Genomic DNA, 8119 nt, shown 5'->3' with positions numbered 1-8119 from the left:
TATGCAAATTAACTCAACAAAGATGGTGGTTAATTTGCATATGCAGAGGGAAGGAGGAGTGAAGACTGAAGACATCATAAAAGGAAGAGGGAGGGAGAGTGGAAAGCAAGGCAGCTGCTGCTGCTGGAAGGAAAGCACTGGCAGCACGAATGGGGCATGGTGGGGCGAGGTGTTCAGTGGCAGTGGGAGCAGCTGCGGAGGCAATGGCAGCAGTGGGTACAGCCGGTCAGGGGTGAGAGGCAAGGAGTGCAGGAGTGGTGGCAGAGGTTCTCGGCCGCAGGGTGTCGACCCCTTCCAAAGCCTAAACCTGGGATGGAGGCTTTAGGCTTGGGAAGGGGCTGAGCCTGTGATAAGAGGTTCTGGTGTGGGGAAGAACCCCTTCCCAAGCCTAAAGCCTGAGGTGGAGGCTTTAAGCTTGGGGAGGTGCTGGGGGGAACCCATTCCCGAGCCTAAACCTGAGGCCGAGCCTGCGATCCGAGTTGCCGGGGATGGGGGAACCTCTTCCCAAGCCTAAAACCTGGGGCGAAGGCTTTTAGCTTGGGAAGGAGCTGAGCTTGGGATTGCAGGAAAGAGGAAAATATCAATGGAAACATATCCTCAGGTGAGGATAAAAAGAAAACTAAAGAAAGAAATTTCATATATGCCCTAACTGGTTTAGCTCATTGGATAGAGTATTGGCCTGCAGACTCAAGGTTCCCAGGTTCGATTCTGGTCAATGACATGTATTTTGGTTGTGGGCACATACTCAGTAGGGAATGTGCAGGAGGCAGCTGATGGATGTTTCTCTCTCATCAATGTTTCTCTCTATCCCTCTCCCTTCCTCTCTGTAAAAAATCAGGCAGCTGTGGTGACTGGCAGTGGCTGCAGTATCTGGGTGATGGGGCTGGCGCTTTCCCCTAATTAGCCTGGTCACCTCAAGCAATGAGAAGCCAGACTGCAACTTAGGTCTGCTCCCAATAGGGGAGCAGGCTTAAGCCATCCGTAGGACATCCCCTGAGGTCTCCCAGTATGTGAGACCGGGCAGGCTGGGCTGAGGGACCCTTCCCCATTGCACAAATGTCATGCACCAGGCCCTTAGTGTAGTAATTATCTGCATAATGGTTGATTAAAATTGAAACACCTAAGTTTAATTTTCTGACATTATAAATGGATATTATAGTAAGATTAGTTATTAGTCAACTTTATATTTCTCAGAGTTTGCATGCTATCGGTATCTACATTTCCATATTTTGGAGAAACTAGATTCTTGAGAAGAACAAAAGCCATTAAAGAGTTAGAAGTTAAGGCCTATAAGAAAATATTTTAAGGGTTTGGTTATTAGACAACAAAGTGTCTAGTGGATAATTAAATATAACCCATTAACATTTTGGATAGCATAATTTAAAAATAGGGCAAGGCTGGATGGCAGTTTCCAAGGTGAGTCAAACTATAGCCTGTTTTTGTTTTACAAGAAAACGTATTTAAAATTACATCATGACGGCGTCATTAATTCAAAATACAGATTACCTATGAACCTAGTGGAATCCTCATTTCTGAACTTCCTATATAATAAAAGGCTAATATGCAAATCAACCAAACACAGCCTAATGACTGGTCCCTATGACACTCACTGATGCTCAATGCAGAAGCTGCCACGTGGTGGTCAGTGCGCTCACAGCTGGCCAGTGCTGAGGTGGTGGTAGGAGCCTCTCCCTCCTTCCTGGCATCACTAAGGATGTCTGACTGAAGTCGTCAGTAGGACATCCCCCAAGGGCTCTATGTCTGGGAGAGGGTGCAAGCTGGGTTGAGGGACACCCCCCCAAGTGCACAAGATACCATGAGATAAAACTCCACCAAATTTGGTTGGCTGTGATCCAAATACATGATTCTCAAACCTGACTTATCATAAAATCCCCTAGAAGTGCTGGGAAAAATGTCCTGCACTCCACTGCTCCTGGAAAATTTGATTCATTAGGTCTGGTTTAGGACCAGGACTCTATTTTGTAAAGCTCCTTGGATGGATTCTAATGATGAGCCAGGTATGAAAACTGTGGACATAAGTAAATGGAAGTTCAAGATAAAGGAGCTGGCAGATTTGATGTCTGGCACCAGCTTCCTGGTTTAAAGGTGGTCTCTTTTATAAGGGCACTGATTCTACTAGTGAAGGTTCTGCCCTGAGGACTTAATCATTAACCAAAGGCCCCACCTCCAAATTTAGGTACACTGGGAATTAGGATTCAACAAATGAATTTTGGGGGGACATAATCTATAGAAAGAACCTCTTAACCTTCAGAATCTTAATTTCATAAGTGTTATATAAAGAACTCATTCAACTCTAGGGTTTTCTGATTTTTTTTGTAAAGGGTTAATATAGACACATGAACCAGTAAGTTTTTACTTCATATATACCACAAAGATCCTCTACTTTTTAAGATACAGTATCATTTAAAATTTGTAGTCTTTTAAAAAAATATATTTTATTGACCTTTTACAGAGAGGAAGGGAAAATGATAGAGAGCTGGAAACATCGATGAGAGAGAAACATTGATCAGCTGCCTCATGCACACTCCCTAATGGGGATGTGCACGAAATCAAGATACATGCCCTTGACCGGAATTGAACCTGGGACTTTTTAGTCCGCAGGCTGACGCTCTATCCACTGAGCCAAAGCAGTTAGGGCAAACTTTGTAGAAGATTAAACGTATTTTTTCAAAGCAGAGAACCCCCATTGTGTGGAGCAGAAGGGTGCCATCTACGTAATACATTGATATATTCATATTTGTAAGCATCTAATATTTTTTAAAAAGCTGAACATTGAGATGGAATTTAATTTAGAAAGTAGTAAAACTCCTAGTTTATGTAATTAATTAAAATTTCTATAAATTGTATTTTTTGTTCCCCAATCCATTAGATGTCTCACTTGTTCATTCCACAATCTGAGTACTCTTAAAAAATATATGGTAAATCTTCCCAATTGTCCGCTGTGAAAATAGGCCTGAAGTTTAGACAGGATTCTGTAATTTATGTTAATGATTGCTATAATCTTTTTTAGTGATACATAGTTTTCAAGCATACCTGCTTATAGCCAAGAGTACAAGTCCAAGTTATAAATAAATGTTTTCCACCTCTATAAATAAGTCCTAGCCAAAAGTCCATCCTCCTACTATGTAAGGGGGCACTTATGTGATGATATTTGGGATGATGTGGTTGGTTAGCTGGACTGATAAAAATACCTTAATATCTATTACTTAGGATGTTTTATTGATAACTGTTGACACTGAAAGGCGATAACTGATAGGTGTTAATTCCCTTCCATTTACACTTTTATATAATCTGCAATATTCCTTCTTACATGCAGAAGTGTATAAAAGGAGGACTTCTGTAAATAATCCTGTCAATTTTGCTAGCTTTAGTCCTTGCCATAAAACTATATAATTCATTGGTCTATAAAAGAGCTATAATATAAAATATATTAAAGGATCTATATAAATGCAAATACAACAAAAATACAATTGATTTTTATGGATTTTAAGTCTTAAATATAAGTAAAAGCTCCATAGACTTCTAGACACAGTCTGATAAAATGTCAAAATGGTTCCCTAAGGGAAATCAGCATGATGTTCCAGAATACCATTTTTAACAGCCCCCACTGTTCTATGATACTCCCTGATTTGCTTGGGGGAAGGGTTGTCACAGAAGTGCTAAAAAGACTCCTAAGAAATAAAACCATAAGAAGATAACTCTTAAAGGGAAAAGATACATGATGGCTGTCTCCAAAACTTTTCTGCTGAAATTCACTTTTGTAATTCCATTTATATAGTCACATGAACACACAGGACTTCAAACTGATCCATTAAAATCATAATAACAGTTTTATTTGAAAAAGGAAATAGCAGAGTGTGCCTGTCTGCTACTTGCTGCTCTGAGACAGTTTGGCCCTGGGTGCCCAGTGCCCTTGTCAAGGCCATGCCTGGGCCACACGCCTGCCCCAGCCTCTTCAATGGGAAGCGTGCTCAGCAGGGTTAGCTTCCACAAGCCCACCACCTTGGAGAACTGCGAGTTCACCCAGCAGATGAGGGCAGGAGCCAGATCAGTTGAGGCCCCAGGACAAGAACACGGAGGCAGTGTGCACTGAGCAAGGTGCTGATTCCACTGAAGCAACTGTTAAACCAGAGACATTTTTACGCTGTGAGGGGTTTGTGCAAATGTCCACGCTATACCCAAACTTCAAAAATATCCAATAGCAAAATGACTTGAGTAATCCTCACTCTTATAAGAACAAAATTCCATTTAAGGCAGATGGTGTTTACACTGAATAAGTTCTAAATAAGTGGAGAGAGGATTATGAAAAACTGGAGCACACCCACACTTGCATTCAATGGCTTTTCACCCCAGAGAGAACAAGGCTTGAACTTTTATGCTAAAGATCTAACTGCAGATGAAATTGAGGAATTCAAAAAATCAAAATAAACAATTAGAAGATTTCTACTGGCTTATTAAATTACATTAGAATTTTTTTGGGGGTGGGGGGCTGATTGATAAAACTGGGAATTTTGCTGGGTCTGTTAACTGGCAAGAAAGATTTCAGCATCTGAATGAGTCCCAGCACAATTATTTAAAAAGAATCACCCATCTCTTAAAGGCTTGGTGAACTTCGATATGAAAGTTATAAATCTTGTGTAAAATATATTCTTCATGAAGCTCTTGTGGAAAATACTATTCCCAGTATTAAACAGGGAGTGTTTTGTTTGAACAATTAGAGGCAGAAGGGAAAGGAGGAAGTTCTTACTAGTAACATTATGGGCCTTCAGAGGGTTTTATCTAGGGACCGCGTAGGAAAGAAGAGTCAGAAGGAAACAAAGCACAGAAAATGCCCACACCTCCCACCCCTGGTCCTAATAATCAAACTTCCACACATGAAATATATGAGGACTCCAAAACTTCCTCCTTGGCTGCTCATGTAAATAGCAAAATAACTGAAGGAAAAAAGGTGGCACTTAGAGAGCCTGGAGAAAAGACAGCCCAGCCAGGCGCAGAGTTCAGCAGTGAAGCCACCAGGCCTGGGAATGCAGAGAAGGAGGGTCTAGTAATAATTAATGTCGTTTTCTAATACTTTTTTAAATCTAATTTATTTAAACAATACAACAAAATTTAATCAACAATATAGTTGCAGTTGTTTTCTACTACTTGTGCCCAACGCTCAAGAAGCATTTTAATCCCTCTGTTGTAAAATTCTTGTGATTTTGATGCAAAAAATTTGGTCAATGCATTTTTGAGGCATTCTTCATTATTAATTTTTTTTCCAAGAAGAAAGTTTTACAAAGAACGAAACAAATGGTAATCGGAAGGGGCAATATCAGGAGAATATGCAGGTTGAGGGAGAACTTCCCATTCCAACTGGCGCAGTTTTTCAGCAGTGATTCTTGCAGTATGCGGTCGTGCGTTATCGTGGTGAAGAATTACGCCCTTCCGATTAATCAGCGCGGGTTCTTTTTCTCTTAAAGCTTGGGCTAACCTTTCCAATTGGGCACTATACACTGCACTTGTAATGGTTTGGTTAGATGGTAAAAGTTCATAATGAAGAATTCCTTTAAAATTCCACCAAACACACATCACTTTTTTCGCATGCAAGTCAGGTTTTGGCGTGGGCTGCGGAGCCTCATTTTTGTCCAACCATTGAGGCCACCTTTTCAAATTAACATACAGCACCCATTCTTCATTTCTGGTAACAATTTGCTCTAAAAACGGCAAACGGTTCTGACGAGAGAGGAGCGAACTGCAAATTGTGACTCTTTGATTACGGTTGTTGTCGGTCAACTCATGAGGAACCCATTTTCCAAACTTTTGGACTTTGCCAAGTGCACACAATTGATTGGAAATTGTTTTTTGTGAACAATTTAAAGTTGTCGCAAGCTCTTGTTGGGTAATTTGAGGATTTTGCACCAAAAGAGCTTGAAGAGCTTCTTGATCAAAATCGGACACACGGCCTCGACCACTCTTGTCATCTAACGAAAAATTTCCCTTGCGAAATTTCTCACACCAACGCTGGCATTTTCTGGTGCTAACTGCATCTTGACCAAGAGCACTACAGATGTTTTTTGCAGCCTCACTTGCTTTTCTTCCTAATTGGAACTCGTAAAGCATGCAGTGCCGAATATGCTCTTCATCAGCCATCTTCTTAGCCCTTGTTTTGCAACAAAAACCAAACCAAACACAAACTTTTTCAAGCAAAACTTGTTAATTGCACTTCACACGTTCTGTAGATACCACGTGTTTGAAGGTTATGTCAATACAAGTCAACGCCAAGCAAGATTTTAAACGAATGTTTAAAAACGACATTAATTATTACTAGACCCGATAGTAATGCCAAAAATTCCAACTCTCAACCAGAAAACATCCCACAGAGAAAAAGGAGAGGGCATCTCCTCTTGAAAAAGATGAAGAAGGTGAACATAATAACAGACTGTGAAAATCCTAGAAATACAGGTTCCCATAATGAGATAGTATCAGAATGAATTGCTCGAAACCCATAAGCCAGTTTAGGTGGGAGGAGAACACTACTGTACAGTTTATCCTAAAGGACAGAGGTCATAGTTCACATTTTAGCCATCTGTCTATGATTTATGTTATAAGCATTTTTATTTTATTTTGGATGACAATGAGTTTAATAAGATGCTTTAAGGCAAAACCCAATAAATAAATATATTCTGCAAATAAATATCAACTGCCACCCAGTATTTATAGTTTACTGTAAGATCAACATCTTTGGAGAAAACTAATCAGCTAATAGCCATCACTACTAACTAGGTAGATGATTTATTTTGCCATACAGAGAGAAATATTTGAATAATATTTCTTGCCCTCAGAGGCAGTCAGGGTTGCTACTGAAATCTGTTTGTAACTCCTTATATCAAGCAGAGGAGCAAGCCAATTAGTTTTCCCCAGTCTCACAATTTAAAATTTTAAGAAACAACCATAATAATAAAAATAGTAGTAGTTAACATATTCCAATTACTGCCTATTTGCCAGACCTGAACTAGAGGTTTATGTGTGTTACTATTGTAGCTTAACCCTCACAATGACTGAAGAAACTGATAATTGTTTATATCATCTAACCAAGGAATTCATAGTTAACTTATCCTATATAATAAAAGGTTAATATGCAAATTATCCCCACAGGCAGGTGTTGGACTGATTAGGAGTCAGACTTGTGCTGACCATCAGGGATCAGCATGGAACATGATGAGTGTTGGCAATGCGGTGCTGGCAGTGGGTGGCAGTGGAGGCACTGCCAGCCCAATGGGCCCCGAAGAGAGTGGCAGAATGGTAGAGCAGGTGAGCAGGTGGTTCCAGGCCAAGGCAGATGCCAAGGGAGGCCTCGGCCAGTGGTCAGCAGCTGGAAGTCACTAGGGACCCTATTCATGCACAAATTTCATGCACTGGGCCTCTAGTTTGTGTATAAAAACACAGCTATTCAGTAGCAGACTCAGGCTGTGTATGAAGGCAGCTCATTTGAATTCTCTGGGACAGATAATGCTTTTTACTACATGGCACTGCCTCTTAGCATAGCAAACTAAGTCAGACAAACACTTTTTTGTTCTTCTAAGAAAAAACTGTTAAAATAAAGATTAAATAATACAGTCCAGAGACATATATTCAACATAAAGTGGTTAGGATGTGAGATGAGAAGGCAATGATAACAAGAGTAGAAATAAAGTAGAGAACAAAAGAGTCTACTTAAAAAATGTAAATAAAAGACACATTTTCAAATTGCGGAACTGCCATGACACAGTTTTTCTATGAAAAAGAATTAAGTTCCAAGAAAAAAAGATGATACAATACTTTTTTTTTTCTTCTAAATATATATTTTATTGATTTTGTACAGAGAGGAAGGGAAAGAGATAGAGAGTAGAAACATCGATGAGAGAGAGTCATCGATCAGCTGCCTCTTGCACACCCCCCACTGGGGATATGCCCGCAACCAAGGTACATGCCCTTGACCGGAATCCAACCTCGGACCCTTCAGTCCCCAAGCCAACGCTCTATCCATTGAGCCAAACCGGTCCTGGCATGATACAATACTTTTGATGTTTGATCCTGAATGCTCAATTGACCTTTCTATACTATAGAAAAATATAGT

The 8119-nt window shown here is 40.2% G+C and overlaps 1 pseudogene; it reads left to right on the top strand.

Annotated features, from left to right (window-relative positions):
* The first annotated feature begins 3979 nt into the window (after positions 1–3979).
* LOC118720051 lies at positions 3980–6526 on the top strand (annotated as a pseudogene).
* Positions 6527–8119: the final 1593 nt, after the last annotated feature.

Source organism: Pipistrellus kuhlii, unplaced genomic scaffold (genome assembly GCF_014108245.1).
Source record: "Pipistrellus kuhlii isolate mPipKuh1 unplaced genomic scaffold, mPipKuh1.p scaffold_m20_p_16, whole genome shotgun sequence".
Classification (NCBI taxonomy): Eukaryota; Metazoa; Chordata; class Mammalia; order Chiroptera; family Vespertilionidae; genus Pipistrellus; species Pipistrellus kuhlii.
The sequence above is the reverse complement of the archived record's forward strand: the minus strand, read 5'-3'. Positions and strand labels throughout refer to the sequence as shown.